Genomic DNA, 22540 nt, shown 5'->3' on the forward strand with positions numbered 1-22540 from the left:
TGCTCGCTCACCATAGTGTGTCCGCACCCATCCCTTCCCTGGCTCCAATACTGTGTTCATATACATTCCCCTACCTTGCTCATCACTGTCTCCACATACATCCCTCACTCGCATACCATATTGTGTCCACACTCAACCCCCCTTGTTGCGCCTTATGCTGTGTCTGCATACATTTGCCCCCCTTGCTCCAAATACTGTTTCTTCATACATCCCCCTTGCTCCCCAAACTTTGCACCAATCCCCCTCACTCAAGATAATGTATACTCATCCAACCCATTCCTCATTCATAATAATGTGTCCACATACATTCCTCCTTGCTCCTCAAACTGTTTCATCATAAATCCCTACACGCTTTTATATTGTGTTCACACACATTCCCTCCCTCGCTCTCCATACTGTGTGCACCCATTATTTTATGGCACAAATTAGGTGGCACAAATAACTTCCATGAAGGGCAAGAGGCCAGGGCGTTACCCTGAGCCTCCAACACATCCCCCTCTAGCTCTAGGCACAAAGCCGAGACTACCACCCCCTTCTACAAAATGGAGACAGGGTTCACATGATCACTATCACCAGGGAAACTCCGGGATAATGCATATGTTTTGATGATTAAGTGACAGTAAAATGAAACCTGGTAAAAAAATGACTCGCCCACCCCAGGGCTATGGGACACCCGGTGCCGGACCGGACTAGTCCGGTGGTAGTCAGTGGTGGCTGGGCCCGGCTCCGTGGCCCTGGTGGGTGTCAGTTGAATATGTGGCTTGAATTAAAGTTTGTGTTCGTGACGCCACCTGTGGTATGCGGCTACTAAGCCGCCGCTGCTGTGTGAGGCCTCCGGGATGATGTTATGGCAGCAATGGTAGTACTGCTCCCCACAGGTGGAGCAATGCCCGGGGCACGGTTGGTGTTTGTGGAAGTCTATGGTGCTGCGTGACTAACACGGTGCAGGGCCGACCAGCAATGAAAGAAACAGGCACAAACAGTAGTCTCTTTACCTTCTCCTCTTTTACTCGGCAGAAACTTAGTCCAGGGAGACCGTCACAGATGGTAAAGATGATCCGGCCGGCCTGGAAGTGCCTGGGGTGATCTTTGGCCAGTTGAGTATGAGGCCTACTCCTTAATCTTTCTCTGCTGTGTTAGGACACTGCACTTTGGGTTTGCAATTGCCCTCTTGCTGCTGGGACTTGTTGTTCGTCCCCTTTTCTGTGTGGTAGACTGCGCAGGCCCTCTCTGGTGCTTCTCTGCTGGAGTCTACACCGGGCCCTTGGGATGCAGCTGTACCTTCAGATTGCTTCTGGGACAGGGGGCTTACAGCTCTCCTGCCCTCCGGATTCAGCTACCAGGGATGGATTTTATGCCCTGGCAACTACAGACTCCGATGTCCGAGTCCCTGCTGTGCCTCTCTGCTCCCCTTGCTTCACTGGGCCAAGCTATCCCAGCTCTAGGCCCCAGTTTACAAGGCAGCACTACTCTGCGTCTGCACTCTTTCACTCCTGTCTCCAGACTAACCACCACTTCCTCCTTCCAGCCAGACTTAAGGAATGCTCCCTGAAGTTCCAGGTTCAGAGCTCCCCCTGCTGGCCGGAGGGAGAACTGTGTTGAGTGTTAACTTACTGGCCAATAGATCTCCCAATTACCTCCAGGCTCAGCATTAACCCTTTTGGGAGGGCAATGCTGTTGTGGCGACCAGGTCCTGGGGCGCCACACTCCCCCTTAGTTAAATTCAGTACTCCCGGACTGTAGAAACAAACATGACATGTTAGAACATTTCATCCCATTATGGGAGGCGCAAATACTTTAACGTTACAACAAGAGTCCAGTGTGGCTCCCTGCCGGGTGTCCATTACACTGCTCCATGGGGGACCCGCCGCGTTCAAACCCCCAACGTAGGCTCTGGGCGTGCGTCAGAGCATTGATGACCCCACTCTATGCACGCCGGACGGGTTTTTCTTCAGGGGTGTTAAGCACACTGGTGCTAACTATGAACAATTTAGGTGTTGGCCACCCATAGTCCAGTGGCCCAATTGTCCATTTTCGCAATCAAAGAAAAAGAAAACATTTTGTACACAACATGACAGACATTTTGCATAACTATTTACATTCTAATAAGTACTCTTTCCCTTATACAGTTGACTCCCTATACCTTAGAGGGGGTTGTCCCCGAGTGCTGCGCTGGGACCTACGTAGCTCTGGTGTTTGCCCCTGACTACGTGGTGCGTCTTCTATCTCAGCACTACAGGTGGGCCTAACCCCCATAGGTAAGCGTGATGATTGCCTATGTGGTCTAAGAGTCGCCAAGGGTATGACAGGTTCACCACTGACAGGGGGTTGATCCTCCTGTTCCACTGCTGGCGTGTCATCTCGTGCTGGAGCGGACGATTCTTTAGGTGGATCCGGAACCTTTTCCGTTTCTGGCTCGACCAACTGCGGAAACGTCAAAACTGGTACCACTATGGCATTGTTTATTCGGGTCCAAGTTTTGGGGAACTTTCCAAGGATGGTTTGAATCATCTCCCCTTCTTTCTCTTGACTTTGGGGACTTCCTTGTACTCCTTCCATTTCTCTTTGGATTCTGCACCGTTCAGGGCACGCTTTCAGGCGGTCTCGGGAAATTGCTTGATAGGTCTTGCCTTCATCTTTGCTTATGAGGCATACCTTACTATTGTCAAAGTTGGAGGGGATAATGGTGTAGGGCTCGCTTTCCCACTGATCATCCAATTTATGCGCCTTCCGCTTCTTCTTGAGGACTTGTTCTCCAGGTGCTAAGGGAGTTGCTGGGGCTGTTTGATTGTAATGCTGTTCTTGTCTCGTTCTTGCTTGAGACAGGCTCCTCTCTACGCACTCCTGGACCTTACGGTACCGCTGCTGCCGTGTTGTATCCCAATCCTCTATTTCTTGAACCGCCTCAGGCGACACAGTCCCCATCTCAAAGTCTACAGGCAACTTGCCTGGTCTGGCTCGCATCAGGTAAGCGGGGCTGCAGTTGGTCGAATTCACTGGGATGTGGTTGTACAGGTCTACCAGATCTGGCAACTTTTCTGGCCATTGGTTCCTTTCCTCCAGCGGTAGGGTCTTCAGCATATCAATAACCACATGGTTCATTTTCTCGCACAGTCCATTGGTTTGGGGGTGGTACGGTGTGGTTCGGATTTTCTTACAACCGTACATGTTACAGAACTCTTGGAACACTTCAGCCTCGAATGCAGGACCCTGATCAGTCAGTACCCTTTCCGGATAGCCGTGAGGTCGGCAAAAGGATGCCTGGAACGCTCTAGCTGCTGTCCTGGCTGTCTGGTCCTTCACAGGCACTACTACCAGGAAACGAGAGTAATGGTCCACAATGGTGAGGGCGTACACATAGCCTGACCGGCTTGGTGTTAACTTCACGTGGTCCAGGGCCACCAACTCCAGGGGCTGCTTTGTGACAATTGGCTGCAAGGGAGACCTTTGGCTGGCATCGTCTTTCCGCCTCAGGTTACACGGGCCGCAGTCTCGGCACCACTTCTCGATCATCTTTCTCATGTGCACCCAATAGAACCGATCACGGAGTAGGGCCTCCAACTTCTTCCACCCGAAGTGTCCTGCGTTATCATGATACGCTGCTAGGACCATTGGAGCATCTCTCTGCGGAACCACTATCTGCCAGACAAGTTCATTTGTTCGATAGTTGACATATCTCTTGCAGAGCTTGCCTTGGTAGGTGAACAGTCGTCCCCTCTCCTTCCACAGCTGCTGGGCTTCCTCTGGAGCGTCTGGGCCAAGATGGGTCTCAGCTTGCGCTAGCTTCTCTTTGACCAATCGCACGGCCGGGTCACCGTTCTGTGTTTCTTCCCAATTATGGTGGAGTAAGAAGTTGACCGAGACCCCGTGCTGGCTTGAGCGCTTCACTCCCACAGCATGCTCACACTGGGACACACCTTGGTGATGGAAAGCCGGTAACTCTATCTCTTCGAGTTCATCCATGTCTTCTCCAGACTCGGGCAAGTGAGGCATTCTGGACAGCGCATCAGCATTGTTATTCTTCTTGCCAGCCCGATACTTGATGGTAAAGTCAAAGTTAGACAGCCGGGCCATCCATCGCTGTTCCATCGCACCTAACTTGGCTGTTGCCAGGTGTGTCAACGGATTGTTGTCCGTGAAGATGGTGAACTTGGCCGATGCCAGATAGTGCTTGAAGCGTTCAGTCACTGCCCAAACAATAGCGAGGAACTCCAGCTTGAAGGAACTGTAGTTTTCTGGATTCCTTTCTGTGGGCCGAAGCTTCCTACTGGCGTACGCTATCACCCTCTCTCTGCCTCCCTGTACCTGGGACAGAACTGCTCCCAGTCCCACGTTGCTGGCGTCTGTATACAGTACAAACGGTTGGCTGTAGTCAGGGTAGGCCAGAATTTCTTCTCCCGTGAGAGCCCCTTTCAGCCGGACAAAGGATGTTTCCAGTTGGCTGCTCCATTCAAATGGAGGGCTCTGCTTCTTAGCCTGCTTTGGCTGGCCCACCAGGAGATCTTGAAGGGGCGCTGCTATCTTGGTGAAACCATCAATGAACCTTCGGTAGTAGCCCACCAGTCCAAGGAACTGCCGCACCTCCTTCACTGTGGTGGGTCTTGGCCAGTCCTTGATTACAGTGACTTTCTCCGGATCAGGTGCCACACCTTCTGCGCTGACCACATGACCCAGGTACTGTACCTTTGGCTTCAAGAGGTGACATTTGGACGGCTTGATCTTCAGGCCATATTTCGACAAGGATTCAAACACTTCTGCTAAGTGCTTCAGGTGGTCCTCATAAGTCTTGGAGTAGACTATTACGTCATCCAGGTACAACAGCACGGTTTCAAAGTTGTGGTGGCCCAAGCAGCACTCCATCAACCTTTGGAATGTCCCTGGGGCGTTGCAGAGCCCGAATGGCATACAATTGAACTCACAGAGGCCCATTGGTGTCGTGAATGCAGTCTTCTCCTTGTCCGCCTCTGCCACGGGAACCTGCCAATACCCACTGGTGAGATCCAAGGTGGAGAAATAGTTAGCTGACTTTAAGGCTGTTAGTGACTCCTCTATTCTGGGCAGTGGATAAGCATCTTTATGTGTAATGCGGTTAATTTGCCTGTAATCTACACACATTCTCATTGTACCATCTTTTTTCTTTACGAGCACTAGTGGAGCTGCCCAGGGGCTACAACTATCTCTGATAACCCCAGCCTCCTTCATTTCCCGTAACATTTCCTTGGCACGCTGATACTGTGCGGGGGGTACAGGGCGGTATCTCTCTTTAATGGGATGATGATCACCCGTGGGGATTTGATGTTTAACCCCTTTCACCTGCCCAAAATCTAGGGGGTGTTTGCTGAAGACCCGCTCGTACTCCTGTACCACCCGGTAAACCCCATGCTTTTGGTGCGAGGGGGTGGAGTCGGTGCCTACATGTAATTTTTGGCACCAGTCTTCCGGCTGCCCCTTGGAGCCATTGTCTTCCGCCTGGTCGGACGGGATCAAGGGTTCCACTGCTTTAATGGTATTGTTACTGACAGTGTACAGTTTTGCTACAGTGGCGTACCGGGGCAATTTGGCCTCCTCCTCCCCACAATTCAGGACACGGACGGGCACTCTCCCCTTGCGGACGTCCGCTACCCCTCTGGCTATCAGGACTCCAGGCCTACTGTCTGAATACACTGGTTCTACCAAGGCATGGTAATCCTGACCCTTGAGGCCTATTGCTGCCCGACACCATATCAACATTTCACTTCTTGGGGGTATTGCAATGGGGAGGGGGTCACTTACCCTCACACTGCCAATTTCTCCTCCGGCTAGCTCTACTTGCTGCCTCCTCATCAGGGCTCTGATCTCCCTCTGTAGGACACGCTGCTGCCCGGAGCTGGCAGTTTCAGACGCCTGTTGCAACAAAATTATCACTTCGGCAATACAATTTTCTATCACATTTGTACCAAGGGTTAGCAGTGGGTCAGATTCTTTGCGATCTATATCTACAATTATCATCCCCTGACATGGCAATTCCACCCGCCCCACTTTAATGGTTACTTCTTTGTACCCAATTTGAGGTAAGGGCTGACCATTACTGGCCACAATCGTTAAATCATCATCTGGGCCATGGTTAATGTCTGAATCAGCCCAATATCTTTTGTACAGTTTGTGGGGGATGGTTGTTACCTGGGACCCCGTATCCAGGAGGGCATTCAAAGGGATCCCATCCAGCACAATGGGAAGGACCGGGCGTCCTCCCACATACTTGCTGCGGCTGGGGTTTGAGCCGGGCTTCCTCACACCTGGGGGTTGGCTCCTGGCCCCAGGCTCGGCCCGTTTAAAGGACAGCGTCGTGCAATGTGGCCCGCCTGGTTGCAGTTGCGGCAGATCGGTTGTCCTGTTGAATCATACCGGTCTGTGTCTCTGCCTCGGGTCGGCGGAATCCTCCTCTGTCGCATCCATGGGACGTCTTCTGGGCTGGAGGCCAACTCGATTTTTGCAGGCGAGGGGGTCATTTGTAGAGACTGCACGGTCTTGGCAAGGGCAGCCACAGTCTTGGTCAGCTCCTGGAACTGCTGTCTGAGCTCTGCAGTGGGATCCTTATCCAGGGACTGCGCCTCAGCCCCTGCAGTGGCTCGTGTTGCAGGCACCACCCCGGGCTACGTGATAGCAAGAGGCCGGAGGGGTACTGGGTCATTCGGTGTAGATTCTCTCAGTACCCTGATGGCCTGGTCCTTAAACTTGGCAAAGTCCAGAGCAGGGTTCTGCAGGACCAGGATACGCAGCTGGGTCCTGTGGGCATCTGACAGGAGCCCCTCTATGAACTGCTCAGTTAGGAGTTTGTCTTCTTCACGTACACTCTCTGGGTCCACCTGTTTAACTGCTTTCAGGGCCTCCTGCAAGTTTAAGGCATAGTCCCTTATGCTGTCCGTGGCCCGTTGCTTGCACCCAAAGAATCTCATCTTTATCTCTGCTGCGGTGCGGGTGTCAAAAGTACTCTTTAGCTTGGCCAGTATCTGGGCTGCTGTCCCTTTATCTGTATCAGGCCAGGACTTCGCTTCACGCTGGGCTGCGCCGGCTAGCTGTCCCATTACTATGCCCACCTTCTGGCTCTCAGTCAGAGGATACACCCGGAACAAGCTGTGCAGGCTTTCTCTGAAGTCACTCAAGGTATGGGACTCCCCGGAGTACTGCGGCAGCCATTCTGCTCCTGGTATGTACGGCATGGTGATCGGCATTACCGGCGCTACAGTGGGGGCTGGGGCGACGGCGACTGGGACTACTTCGGCCGGTGCTGCGGCGCCCTGGGCGATGGCAGCCACCTGCTCTCCCTCGGAGTCGGACATCTTCCTCCCCCTTAGTGAACCTTACCAGGCTCCGTTCACTTTTCAAATTTTCTTCCGGGTCACGCGGGGTTAACAGCGCTCTGCTCTGATGGCGCGCTCCCTTCGCGCTCTTTGTCAGGCACGCCCCCCTTCTTCCTGCGCTCGGCGCGGCTAATGGCGGCGGCAATTTACAACCAGTACACAGTCTTTTACACAGTTCTTCAGGCGCACAGTACCCGGTGTGACCGGGCACGAAATCCTGTTCGTGACGCCAAAGTTGACTCGCCCACCCCAGGGCTATGGGACACCCGGTGCCGGACCGGACTAGTACGGTGGTAGTCAGTGGTGGCTGGGCCCGGCTCCGTGGCCCTGGTGGGTGTCAGTTGAATATGTGGCTTGAATTAAAGTTTGTGTTCGTGACGCCACCTGTGGTATGCGGCTACTAAGCCGCCGCTGCTGTGTGAGGCCTCCGGGATGATGTTATGGCAGCAATGGTAGTACTGCTCCCCACAGGTGGAGCAATGCCCGGGGCACGGTTGGTGTTTGTGGAAGTCTATGGTGCTGCGTGACTAACACGGTGCAGGGCCGACCAGCAATGAAAGAAACAGGCACAAACAGTAGTCTCTTTACCTTCTCCTCTTTTACTCGGCAGAAACTTAGTCCAGGGAGACCGTCACAGATGGTAAAGATGATCCGGCCGGCCTGGAAGTGCCTGGGGTGATCTTTGGCCAGTTGAGTATGAGGCCTACTCCTTAATCTTTCTCTGCTGTGTTAGGACACTGCACTTTGGGTTTGCAATTGCCCTCTTGCTGCTGGGACTTGTTGTTCGTCCCCTTTTCTGTGTGGTAGACTGCGCAGGCCCTCTCTGGTGCTTCTCTGCTGGAGTCTACACCGGGCCCTTGGGATGCAGCTGTACCTTCAGATTGCTTCTGGGACAGGGGGCTTACAGCTCTCCTGCCCTCCGGATTCAGCTACCAGGGATGGATTTCATGCCCTGGCAACTACAGACTCCGATGTCCGAGTCCCTGCTGTGCCTCTCTGCTCCCCTTGCTTCACTGGGCCAAGCTATCCCAGCTCTAGGCCCCAGTTTACAAGGCAGCACTACTCTGCGTCTGCACTCTTTCACTCCTGTCTCCAGACTAACCACCACTTCCTCCTTCCAGCCAGACTTAAGGAATGCTCCCTGAAGTTCCAGGTTCAGAGCTCCCCCTGCTGGCCGGAGGGAGAACTGTGTTGAGTGTTAACTTACTGGCCAATAGATCTCCCAATTACCTCCAGGCTCAGCATTAACCCTTTTGGGAGGGCAATGCTGTTGTGGCGACCAGGTCCTGGGGCGCCACAAAAACAAAGACCATCTAGCCTGCCTGGGATTGAGACATTTGGCAGCCTCGAAGTATGACAGGTTTTTATGGTCTGTGATCACTGTAATTAGGTAAACTGCCACCTCCAGCCAATAGCACCATTCCTCAAAAGCCAACTTAATAACCAGGAGTTCTCTGTTGCCAACTTCATAGTTTCTCTCTGCCAAAGACAATTTTTGTGGAAGAGAAAACACAAGGACGCCATTTACCAGGAGACGGACCATGTGACAACACAGCCCCAACCCCCACCTCAGATGTATCAACCTCCATGATAAAAGGCTGCAAAACATCAAGCTGACTGAGTATAGAGGCTGTGAAAAGCATATGTTAAAAGAAGGAAAAGGTTGTTGGGCAGAGTCTGAACATTTAGAGAAATCTGTCCCTTTTTGTCATGTCAGTGAGAGGCTTTACAATTACTGAATAGTTCTGAATAAATTTCCGGTAAAAGTTGATAAACCCCAGAAAGTGTTTAATAATAATAATAATTAATAATTTTATTCATTTATATAGCGCTATTAATTCCACAGCGCTTTACATACATTTGCAAAAGTGTTGTAACACTTACAGGTTTTCTGGATGATCTCAGTCAAGTACAGCACGGACCTTCTCTGATCCCATCTGGATCCCTGAAGACGACAATAGGTACCCCAAAAATTGCACCTTTTGGATAATGAAAACACACTTCTCCAGTTTGGAATACAGTTTATAATCTCTTAAAATCTGTAATATCTGTTTAATAGGTACCTGATGTGTCTCCATATCAGGTGAGTAGATCAAGATATCGTCCAAATAAACCACCACAAACCTGCCCACCAAATGGCGAAAAATATCATTCAGAGAACAGCAGGGGTATTAGTTGGACCAAATGACATGACCAGACTTTCACAATGTCCCTCAGGTGTATTGAAAGACGCTTTCCATTCATCCTCTTCTCTGATTGTAATGAAGCCCCCCTTAAGTCCAACTTGGAGAACCATTTAGGTCCCGTAACCTGGTTGAATAAACCCGGAATCAGAGGAAGAGGATAAGATCTCGGACAGTGATATGATTCAATTTCTGAAAATCCAAACAAGGGCGGAAACCCCCGTCTTTCTTCTTAACGTAGAAGAACCCTGCCACCACGGGTGAAGAGGAGGGTCTGATATTTCCCTTCTCCATACTCTCAGCAATTAAATACCAAATTTCAGCCAAAAACACTGAGCAGAAGGATATCATACTAGATTGTCCAAAAAGAATGTAAAAAGTGTAATCCCACCACTTACTGCTCAGATATAAATATGGGTGTAATGGTTCAAATTCAGGCAAGAAACATATCCAGTGGATCACAGGCAGGAATAAGTAAAAAAATCCTTTTATTTCTTTCTTAAAAGTGCATGACAGATGGCATCCACCAGAAAACAAGACATGATCCAATGACAGAAGAAATATCGCTAAGTGTTATTCATGGATACTAACAATGAATGGTAATACCCCTATATAGTGTGGTAAATCCCAGCATGCACCAGTCACCTGCTGGAGCCCAAATTGGCTCCCACCAACACCTGGCAGGAACACACTAATGGCTGTAACTAAAAATCAACCCATGACCCCATGGACGATAATTAGAGGAAGTGTCTGTATGTGGATTGTCCTGTCACCCCCATATATCATGTGATGCCTAAAATCCATAAAGGGAGGTTCCATCCCCCGTTTAGAACTATTATTGCGGGTATCGGTTCTTTGGGTGAAAACCTGGGGTCATGGGTTGATTTTTATTTCCAGCCATTAGATAATATGGGGGACATTTTCCCTTTCTTTAGCTAACATTGCGGTGGCGGTGTGGGAGGAACAATTTGTGATTAATGAATGTAATCCATTTAGAGAAAATGTCATGTTTTACGCTCGTTACATAGACGATATGATGTTTGTGTGGGGGGAGGTGAACCTCAGTATGTTGCCTTTGTTTTGTAGAGCCCCACGAGGCAGGTGGTTAACCTCGTCGCCGGGCCGTTTTGGGTTAGGTCAGGCGATGTCACGGGGTGGCCTTGCCCGATTCCGTTGTTCCGAAGCATACAATAAATGGTGGGGGAAGTGGGGCATTGGGAAAAGTTTGTCGTGACGCCATCTGTGGTACGCAGCGTAGGAGTAGCCGCCGCTGCAGGATTCCTCACCAGGGCAGGTGTTAAGGCAACCGGAATAGTGTCGCTCCCCACAGGCAGAGCGGGCCCCGGGTGGATGAGGAGGGTAGTAATATCCGTTGGCGCCTAAACGCTGGGAGGCGGCGCTGGTAAGGACAAGCCAACACAGTCTCTGTGGGTTCAGGGTGTAGTTTACTCACAACTTCAGCTGCCAGCCCGGTCACACTGGTCACTGCCATGATGGGCCCCGGTCAATCCCAGATCTGGTAAGGGGTCACCACTGGTGTTTTGGAAGAGAAGGAGTGAGAGTCCTATTTCTAGGGTGTCCCCCTCCGCAGTTAGGTATCCGGCTGAGCTCCCGCTCCAAGCCCCGGCCCAGTAAAGTCCAACTTTTCCAGAGATGTGTTGCCAGAACTATGGCCCCAATGGGTCTGTTCTTGATGTGAGTGTGTTTTGTCTATTTCTACTCCAAGTGGAATCCACTCCCCAGATGGCCGGCTTCAGTGACTGGGGAAGTCCTATGTATCGCGATGACCACCCCCTGCCTACCCTGAGCCATTCCACCCTGTTTGAAGGCTCATATGCTGTATGTAGAGTGTGAATATGGAACACCGGTGATTAACCCCCTCCTTACCTGAGATAGATACCGCACCCTAATTGGGGTGCAGTACCCTGTGGCGACCAGTTTCATATCTAAAAAATAATCAGTTATTAATTTCTTGGATATTACACTGACAGATATAATTTCATCAAGAAAGTGCCCATACAAATATTATTTCCCCAATAAGGATAAGCTTCAACTAGAACATTACACACAATGTCTGATTGGTATATATTTTTTTTTTATTTATTTATTTTTTTATTGGAAAAAAAAAAATGTATTGTGAAAATAATCCTTTATTTTGCCTATTGACTCACATTCATGTCTCTGTTGTATTTATGTGGAATTCTTATTGAAATGTTATATTTGTAACAATTTTAATGATAATTGAATAAAAATGAATATTTTATTACTTAGTTTCTATAGCTTCATTGTTCTGAATATAGCAATCAGACATTGTGTGTACGGACAGATATAAGCAGTGGAATAGTGGAGATCAATCCTATCACCTCCTGATAGTAATGCCATCTGACATGCACGCTCGCGCCATCCTGCGCATGTAGATAATAATATTCCCACAGGGAACGAATGAAAAGAAAGTGCAGTAATGGAGATCATTCTGTAAGAGAGGGATAAAGCCTGGGATAGATTACTCAGTAGGTTACATCCAAGATGGACGCTGGGTAGGACCATTACTTACGTGGATAAGGTGGATAGGAGGGAGAAATGAATAAAGCATGCAAAAAATCGAAATATACTAAAGCAGAGCATTATTCTGCACTCATCACTTTCTCCACCAGATTTAGCCACAATATCACAGTATTATTCGGATTATCCAGAAATATCGGCCTATTCTGAATCAGAACTCAGATTTAGAGAACACAATGAGATCCAGTTCAGTGGTTTTCTATCTAATCGGGCGGTTCCCTCGGCACAATACTGTGCCCCAGTTATCATACGCAGAATGTGGTTAGATCGGACAGCACGTGGCTCACATATAAAGGGTTTTTCGATGTGGCCATTTTCCCTGTAAGGTCTGTCACTTTGAGAGGGGGGAGCCAGCATGATCTGAGAGCGGCGTGCATCAAATAAAAGTGTAAATTCACAGATTTATTCCAACTGTACTATAATACAAAATGAGATTTTTAGCAAATAATTGATCAATAATTTGAGCCACCCCTGCCACGTCACAGCAAATCTCAATGGGGGTCCTACTCTATATTATGTATTGCTTTGTGCCATGCGGCCTAGATAAATTAAAAGCAGAACCATATAAGTGCAACACATACCTGTGTAACGGGGGCAGGGGGCGCCTCAGGGGGTGTAGTCGTGGCCCCTTTGGGCGACAGGCTGACCCCCGGCCCGGCCGTCACTATTAAAACAGGGGTGTTGTTTGTGGGGCAGAGTGTGGGTGGCAGGGACGCGTTCGTGCCGGTACCTGAGTTCTCCGTTACGCCGTTTTCCCTCGGCTCGCCAGCCCCTTCATCAGTTACAGAAAAGAGCCACTGACAGGCAGCTGGTAAACTAAGAAACATTTTATTGAACAAGGCTTCCATTTTCTGTTACACTTCTCAGCAGCAAGTTACTTCAGTACTTCACTTTAACGTTACAGATTACGTTCCTTCCTGACGGTTTCCCCTTTTTGCTGACGGTCACTCTCCTTCACCTGCAGGGGACACTTGTTAACCCCCTAGTAGCTGTACTCTGAACCCTGAATTACTGCAGGGCAGATCTAGCACAGACTACCGGCTCCGGATAAGTTCTCACCTCTCCACTTCTTTGCGGGGGAACTACTTCACTTGTTTTCTACGGCCGTTTCCATTTACCTTCACGTCTTTGTCAGGGCACTACCCTTCGCCTGCAGGGGCCACTTGTTATCCCCCTGATAGCTGCACTGCAGTACACACTACCGGCTTTGGGACTAGTCTTGACTCTTCCACTTCTTCTGCCACTGCAGCACTTCCACACTCTGCCCCGTCACCTCAGACATCTTTCTCCAGTCACATCTCACTGCACACTGGACTCTGCATTCAGAGACCTCCCTTCCCCACCTAGGCTGCCCTCCCCTCCTTCCTTCCCTGCCACTGTTACCAGGGGAACCACTGCTCTACACTGGCACCTAGTGGGGAAACTGTTTAATCACTACAACAACAGGTAACATTTTACCATTAACATTTAACATTTGCCACCATACTACTGTGGCGTCTTCAGGGGGGGAAAAACAGCTCCTTCACTACCAGGGATCCGACTACCCCTTACATTCCTCCCCTCTTTAACCTCAGCCTCCTGGCGAGGTTCGTACCTGCAAAACAACACATGTAGGAAAACACACAGACTGGCACACAAGTTTGGTGCCCGGAGTCCCTCCAGGGAAGCTCCCGGTCTTAGTCGCACATCTGCCCGGAGGCCCTCCTCAGGCGCTCCCGGTCTTAGCTGACCTTCTGCCCGGAGGCTATTCCCAAGCGCTCCCGGTCTTTGGGTGGGCAGAAAACAACAAGACAACAAGATTCCTTCTTAACAGTCACGGAAGGAGTCCACGCACAGTTCTGCATTAAGCTCCTCCCGGGTTCAGTACTTTTAACGTTACTGTAACTGGAAACATTCACCGGCTTTCAACAGTACTGGTTTTCAACGGCAAACAAATCACTCTCTTCCGGACTACTACCTCTGGTTCTGGGATATCTTGCCAGTACGGGGCCTTAACTCCTGAGGGGGGCAGAGGGCCTACCTTAACAGACGCGGGCGCCTCCGGAATCTGTACGGATGCTCCTGGTGGCCCGCTCCCCAGAGTCAGCCGGGACTTGTAAGTGGCCCAGACTTCCGTCGTCGTTTCCCCGGTAACGGCATCCCATGAGGTAAAAAACGTGACCTTTGCTGGTTTCTCCGAGACTCCAGTCACGGCCGGTATCATGCTTGCCAGCAACGTGATGGTGGGTAACTCTCCCACCGAGCTCTCCATCGGACGTTCTCTTCTGCGTCCTACGGGCACCAGCGCGCCCGCTACGGCTTGCTTGTCTGTCCTGGCCTCCATTCTGTTTAGCGCAGGTAACTGGAACTGTTGCTTCTGCTGCTGGGATTGCAATGGCGCCGGGGAGGGTGGAGGCGGTTCTTCTTTTCCCGCTTTAGCACACACTCCGCCCCCGGCTTCACCCACCAGGTCTGCATAGCGTTGATGACGCCTTTTCTTTCTTGCGGCGCCGCCCACGTCTCTAGACCTCTGCAGCTTCTTGGGGCAGGTACCTCCCCTCTTTGGGCGGTGCACTCTGGGCTTCTTCCTCCCAGGCCAGCCCAGCGTTTTTCGTTTGGCGCCAACTTTTCGCGCCTCTGCTGAGTCCATGAGGACGGCCGCCATCTTGCCGCCATCTTGTGGCCTGTTCAGCACGTCAGGCACCACTTGATCTTCCTCACAGTCTCTGGTCGGGGTTTCTTGCATGCAGGCTTGATCCTGCCGACTACGCCAGTTTGTAACGGGGGCAGGGGGCGCCTCAGTGGGTGTAGTCGTGGCCCCTTTGGGCGACAGGCTGACCCCCGGCCCGGCCGTCACTATTAAAACAGGGGTGTTGTTTGTGGGGCAGAGTGTGGGTGGCAGGGACGCGTTCGTGCCGGTACCTGAGTTCTCCGTTACGCCGTTTTCCCTCGGCTCGCCAGCCCCTTCATCAGTTACAGAAAAGAGCCACTGACAGGCAGCTGGTAAACTAAGAAACATTTTATTGAACGAGGCTTCCATTTTCTGTTACACTTCTCAGCAGCAAGTTACTTCAGTACTTCACTTTAACGTTACAGATTACGTTCCTTCCTGACGGTTTCCCCTTTTTGCTGACGGTCACTCTCCTTCACCTGCAGGGGACACTTGTTAACCCCCTAGTAGCTGTACTCTGAACCCTGAATTACTGCAGGGCAGATCTAGCACAGACTACCGGCTCCGGATAAGTTCTCACCTCTCCACTTCTTTGCGGGGGAACTACTTCACTTGTTTTCTACGGCCGTTTCCATTTACCTTCACGTCTTTGTCAGGGCACTACCCTTCGCCTGCAGGGGCCACTTGTTATCCCCCTGATAGCTGCACTGCAGTACACACTACCGGCTTTGGGACTAGTCTTGACTCTTCCACTTCTTCTGCCACTGCAGCACTTCCACACTCTGCCCCGTCACCTCAGACATCTTTCTCCAGTCACATCTCACTGCACACTGGACTCTGCATTCAGAACCCTCCCTTCCCCACCTAGGCTGCCCTGCCCCTTCCTTCCCTGCCACTGTTACCAGGGGAACCACTGCTCTACACTGGCACCTAGTGGGGAAACTGTTTATGACAGGTAACATTTTACCATTAACATTTACAATTTGCCACCATACTACTGTGGCGTCTTCAGGGGGGAAAAACCGCTCCTTCACTACCAGGGGTGCGACTACCCCTTACACCTGTGTCCTTTATACAACCACTTACATGTCACAAAAAGAGGCAACTGCGGATAAAAGGCATCCCAGGCCCCAGCATGTGCAGCAGACACCACACACACCAGCACAATGTCAGGACTGCCCTCACAGTGCCAGACCAGCAGCCATGGATAAAGGAGGACCAGGCCCCAGCATGTGCAGCAGACGCCACACACACCAGCACAATGTCAGACCTGACCCTCACAGTGCCAGACCAGCAGCCATGGATAAAGGAGGACCAGGCCCAGCATGTGCAGCAGACACCACACACACCAGCACAATGTCAGACCTGGTCCTCACAGTGCCTGACCAGCAGCCATGGATAAAGGAGGACCAGGTCCCAGCATGTCCAGCAGACACCACACACACCAGCACAATGTCAGGACTGCCCTCACAGTGCCAGACCAGCAGCCATGGATAAAGGAGGACCAGGCCCCAGCATGTGCAGCAGACACCACACACACCAGCACAATGTCAGACCTGGTCCTCACAGTGCCAGACCAGCAGCCATGGGTAAAGGAGGACCAGGCCCCAGCATGTGCAGCAGACACCACACACACCAGCACAATGTCAGACCTGGTCCTCACAGTGCCTGACCAGCAGCCATGGATAAAGGAGGACCAGGCCCCAGCATATACAGCAGACGCCACACACACCAGCACAATGTCAGACCTGGCCCTCACAGTGCCTGACCAGCAGCCATGGATAAAGGAGGACCAGGCCCAGCATGTGCAGCAGACACCACACACACCAGCACAATGTCAGACCTGACCCTCACAGTGCCTGACCAGCAGCCATGGATAAAGGAGGACCAGGCCCAGCATGTGCAGCAGACACCACACACACCAGCAGAATGTCACACCTGACCCTCACAGTGCCAGACCAGCAGCCATGGATAAAGGAGGACCAGGCCCCAGCATGTGCAGCAGACACCACACACCAGCACAATGTCAGACCTGACCCTCACAGTGCCAGACCAGCAGCCATGGATAAAGGAGGATCAGGCCCCAGCATGTGCAGCAGACACCACACACCAGCACAATGTCAGACCTGGCCCTCACAGTGCCAGACCAGCAGCCATGGATAAAGGAGGACCAGGCCACAGCATGTCCAGCAGACACCACACACACCAGCACAATGTCAGACCTGGCCCTCACAGTGCCAGACCAGCAGCCATGGATAAAGGAGGACGAGGCCCCAGCATATGCAGCAGACGCCACACACACCAGCACAATGTCAGACCTGACCCTCACAGTGTCTGACCAGCAGCCATGGATAAAGGAGTACCAGGCCCCAGCATGTGCAGCAGACACCACACACACCAGCACAATGTCAGACCTGACCCTCACAGTGCCAGACCAGCAGCCATGGATAAAGGAGGACCAGGCCCCAGCATATGCAGCAGACACCACACACACCAGCACAATGTCAGACCTGGCCCTCACAGTGCCAGACCAGCAGCCATGGATAAAGGAGGACCAGGCCCCAGCATATGCAGCAGACACCACACACACCAGCACAATGTCAGAACTGGCCCTCACAGTGCCAGACCAGCAGCCATGGATAAAGGAGGACCAGGCCCCAGCATATGCAGCAGACACCACACACACCAGCACAATGTCAGAACTGGCCCTCACAGTGTCTGACCAGCAGCCATGGATAATGGAGGACCAGGTCCCAGCATGTGCAGCAGACACCATACACACCAGCACAATGTCAGACCTGGCCCTCACAGTGCCAGACCAGCAGCCATGGATAAAGGAGGACCAGGCCCCAGCATGTGCAGCAGACACCACACACACCAGCACAATGTCAGACCTGGCCCTCACAGTGCCAGACCAGCAGCCATGGATAATGGAGGACCAGGCCCCAGCATGTGCAGCAGACACCACACACCAGCACAATGTCAGAACTGGCCCTCACAGTGTCTGACCAGCAGCCATGGATAAAGGAGGACCAGGCCCCAGCATATGCAGCAGACACCACACACCAGCACAATGTCAGACCTGACCCTCACAGTGCCAGACCAGCAGCCATGGATAAAGGCGGATCAGGCCCCAGCATGTGCAGCAGACACCACACACACCAGCACAATGTCAGGACTGCCCTCACAGTGCCAGACCAGCAGCCATGGATAAAGGAGGACCAGGCCCCAGCATATGCAGCAGACACCACACACACCAGCACAATGTCAGGACTGCCCTCACAGTGCCAGACCAGCAGCCATGGATAAAGGAGGACCAGGCCCAGCATGTGCAGCAGACGCCACACACCAGCACAATGTCAGGACTGCCCTCACAGTGCCTGACCAGCAGTCATGGATAAAGGAGGACCAGGCCCCAGCATGTGCAGCAGACACCACACACACCAGCACAATGTCAGGACTGCCCTCACAGTGCCTGACCAGCAGCCATGGATAAAGGAGGACCAGGCCCCAGCATGTGCAACAGACACCACACACCAGCACAATGTCAGACCTGACCCTCACAGTGCCAGACCAGCAGCCATGGATAAAGGAGGACCAGGCCCCAGCATGTGCAGCAGACACCACACACACCAGCACAATGTCAGACCTGGCCCTCACAGTGCCAGACCAGCAGCCATGGGTAAAGGAGGACCAGGCCCCAGCATGTGCAGCAGACGCCACACACCAGCACAATGTCAGGACTGCCCTCACAGTGCCAGACCAGCAGCCATGGATAAAGGAGGACCAGGCCCCAGCATGTGCAGCAGACACCACACACACCAGCACAATGTCAGGACTGCCCTCACAGTGCCTGACCAGCAGCCATGGATAAAGGAGGACCAGGCCCAGCATGTGCAGCAGACACCACACACCAGCACAATGTCAGAACTGACCCTCACAGTGCCTGACCAGCAGCCATGGATAAAGGAGGACCAGGCCCCAGCATGTGCAGCAGACGCCACACACACCAGCACAATGTCAGACCTGACCCTCACAGTGCCAGACCAGCAGCCATGGATAAAGGAGGACCAGGCCCCAGCATGTGCAGCAGACACCACACACCAGCACAATGTCAGGACTGCCCTCACAGTGCCAGACCAGCAGCCATGGATAAAGGAGGACCAGGCCCCAGCATGTGCAGCAGACACCACACACACCAGGACAATATCAGACCTGACCCTCACAGTGCCAGACCAGCAGCCATGGATAAAGGAGGACCAGGCCCCAGCATGTGCAACAGACACCATACACCAGCACAATGTCAGGACTGCCCTCACAGTGCCAGACCAGCAGCCATGGATAAAGGAGGACGAGGCTCCAGCATGTGCAGCAGACACCACACACCAGCACAATGTCAGAACTGACCCTCACAGTGCCAGACCAGCAGCCATGGATAAAGGAGGACCAGGCCCCAGCATGTGCAGCAGACACCACACACACCAGCACAATGTCAGACTTGACCCTCACAGTGCCAGACCAGCAGCCATGGATAAAGGAGGACCAGGCCCCAGCATGTGCAGCAGACACCACACACCAGCACAATGTCAGACCTGACCCTCACAGTGCCAGACCAGCAGCCATGGATAAAGGAGGATCAGGCCCCAGCATGTGCAGCAGACGCCACACACACCAGCACAATGTCAGGACTGCCCTCACAGTGCCAGACCAGCAGCCATGGATAAAGGAGGACCAGGCCCCAGCATGTGCAGCAGACACCACACACACCAGCACAATGTCAGGACTGCCCTCACAGTGCCAGACCAGCAGCCATGGATAAAGGAGGACCAGGTCCCAGCATGTGCAGCAGACACCATACACCAGCACAATGTCAGGACTGCCCTCACAGTGCCAGACCAGCAGCCATGGATAAAGGAGGACCAGGCCCCAGCATGTGCAGCAGACACCACACACACCAGCACAATGTCAGACCTGACCCTCACAGTGTCAGACCAGCAGCCATGGATAAAGGAGGACCAGGCCCCAGCATGTGCAGCAGACGCCACACACACCAGCACAATGTCAGACCTGGCCCTCACAGTGCCAGACCAGCAGCCATGGATAAAGAAGGACCAGGCCCCAGCATGTGCAGCAGACACCACACACCAGCACAATGTCAGACCTGGCCCTCACAGTGCCAGACCAGCAGCCATGGATAAAGGAGGACCAGGCCCCAGCATGTGCAGCAGACACCACACACCAGCACAATGTCAGACCTGACCCTCACAGTGCCAGACCAGCAGCCATGGATAAAGGAGGACCAGGTCCCAGCATGTGCAGCAGACACCATACACCAGCACAATGTCAGGACTGCCCTCACAGTGCCAGACCAGCAGCCATGGATAAAGGAGGACCAGGCCCCAGCATGTGCAGCAGACACCACACACACCAGCACAATGTCAGGACTGCCCTCACAGTGCCAGACCAGCAGCCATGGATAAAGGAGGACCAGGCCCCAGCATATGCAGCAGACACCACACACACCAGCACAATGTCAGGACTGCCCTCACAGTGCCAGACCAGCAGCCATGGATAAAGGAGGACCAGGCCCAGCATGTGCAGCAGACGCCACACACCAGCACAATGTCAGGACTGCCCTCACAGTGCCTGACCAGCAGTCATGGATAAAGGAGGACCAGGCCCCAGCATGTGCAGCAGACACCACACACACCAGCACAATGTCAGGACTGCCCTCACAGTGCCTGACCAGCAGCCATGGATAAAGGAGGACCAGGCCCCAGCATGTGCAACAGACACCACACACCAGCACAATGTCAGACCTGACCCTCACAGTGCCAGACCAGCAGCCATGGATAAAGGAGGACCAGGCCCCAGCATGTGCAGCAGACACCACACACACCAGCACAATGTCAGACCTGGCCCTCACAGTGCCAGACCAGCAGCCATGGATAAAGGAGGACCAGGCCACAGCATGTGCAGCAGACACCACACACACCAGCACAATGTCAGACCTGGTCCTCACAGTGCCAGACCAGCAGCCATGGGTAAAGGAGGACCAGGCCCCAGCATGTGCAGCAGACGCCACACACCAGCACAATGTCAGGACTGCCCTCACAGTGCCAGACCAGCAGCCATGGATAAAGGAGGACCAGGCCCCAGCATGTGCAGCAGACACCACACACACCAGCACAATGTCAGGACTGCCCTCACAGTGCCTGACCAGCAGCCATGGATAAAGGAGGACCAGGCCCCAGCATGTGCAGCAGACACCACACACCAGCACAATGTCAGGACTGCCCTCACAGTGCCAGACCAGCAGCCATGGATAAAGGAGGACCAGGCCCCAGCATGTGCAACAGACACCATACACCAGCACAATGTCAGGACTGCCCTCACAGTGCCAGACCAGCAGCCATGGATAAAGGAGGACGAGGCTCCAGCATGTGCAGCAGACACCACACACCAGCACAATGTCAGACCTGACCCTCACAGTGCCAGACCAGCAGCCATGGATAAAGGAGGACCAGGCCCCAGCATGTGCAGCAGACACCACACACCAGCACAATGTCAGACCTGGCCCTCACAGTGCCAGACCAGCAGCCATGGATAAAGGAGGACCAGGCCCCAGCATGTGCAGCAGACACCACACACCAGCACAATGTCAGACCTGACCCTCACAGTGCCAGACCAGCAGCCATGGATAAAGGAGGATCAGGCCCCAGCATGTGCAGCAGACGCCACACACACCAGCACAATGTCAGGACTGCCCTCACAGTGCCAGACCAGCAGCCATGGATAAAGGAGGACCAGGCCCCAGCATGTGCAGCAGACACCACACACACCAGCACAATGTCAGGACTGCCCTCACAGTGCCAGACCAGCAGCCATGGATAAAGGAGGACCAGGTCCCAGCATGTGCAGCAGACACCATACACCAGCACAATGTCAGGACTGCCCTCACAGTGCCAGACCAGCAGCCATGGATAAAGGAGGACCAGGCCCCAGCATGTGCAGCAGACACCACACACACCAGCACAATGTCAGACCTGACCCTCACAGTGTCAGACCAGCAGCCATGGATAAAGGAGGACCAGGCCCCAGCATGTGCAGCAGACGCCACACACACCAGCACAATGTCAGACCTGGCCCTCACAGTGCCAGACCAGCAGCCATGGATAAAGAAGGACCAGGCCCCAGCATGTGCAGCAGACACCACACACCAGCACAATGTCAGACCTGGCCCTCACAGTGTCTGACCAGCAGCCATGGATAAAGGAGGACCAGGCCCCAGCATGTGCAGCAGACACCACACACCAGCACAATGTCAGACCTGACCCTCACAGTGCCAGACCAGCAGCCATGGATAAAGGAGGACCAGGTCCCAGCATGTGCAGCAGACACCATACACCAGCACAATGTCAGGACTGCCCTCACAGTGCCAGACCAGCAGCCATGGATAAAGGAGGACCAGGCCCCAGCATGTGCAGCAGACGCCACACACACCAGCACAATGTCAGACCTGACCCTCACAGTGCCAGACCAGCAGCCATGGATAAAGGAGGACCAGGCCCCAGCATGTGCAGCAGACGCCACACACCAGCACAATGTCAGACCTGACCCTCACAGTGCCTGACCAGCAGCCATGGATAAAGGAGGACCAGGCCCAGCATGTGCAGCAGACACCACACACCAGCACAATGTCAGACCTGGCCCTCACAGTGCCAGACCAGCAGCCATGGATAAAGGAGGACCAGGCCCCAGCATGTGCAGCAGACGCCACACACCAGCACAATGTCAGGACTGCC

General features: G+C 53.0%; 1 protein-coding gene across 6 annotated transcripts in view; it reads left to right on the plus strand.

Moving 5' to 3' along the window:
* ASB10 (ankyrin repeat and SOCS box containing 10) overlaps positions 1–22540 on the plus strand; it is a 187331-nt gene that overhangs the window by 92313 nt on the left and 72478 nt on the right. The window lies entirely within an intron of this gene.

Source organism: Anomaloglossus baeobatrachus, chromosome 6 (assembly GCF_048569485.1).
Source record: "Anomaloglossus baeobatrachus isolate aAnoBae1 chromosome 6, aAnoBae1.hap1, whole genome shotgun sequence".
Classification (NCBI taxonomy): domain Eukaryota; kingdom Metazoa; phylum Chordata; class Amphibia; order Anura; family Aromobatidae; genus Anomaloglossus; species Anomaloglossus baeobatrachus.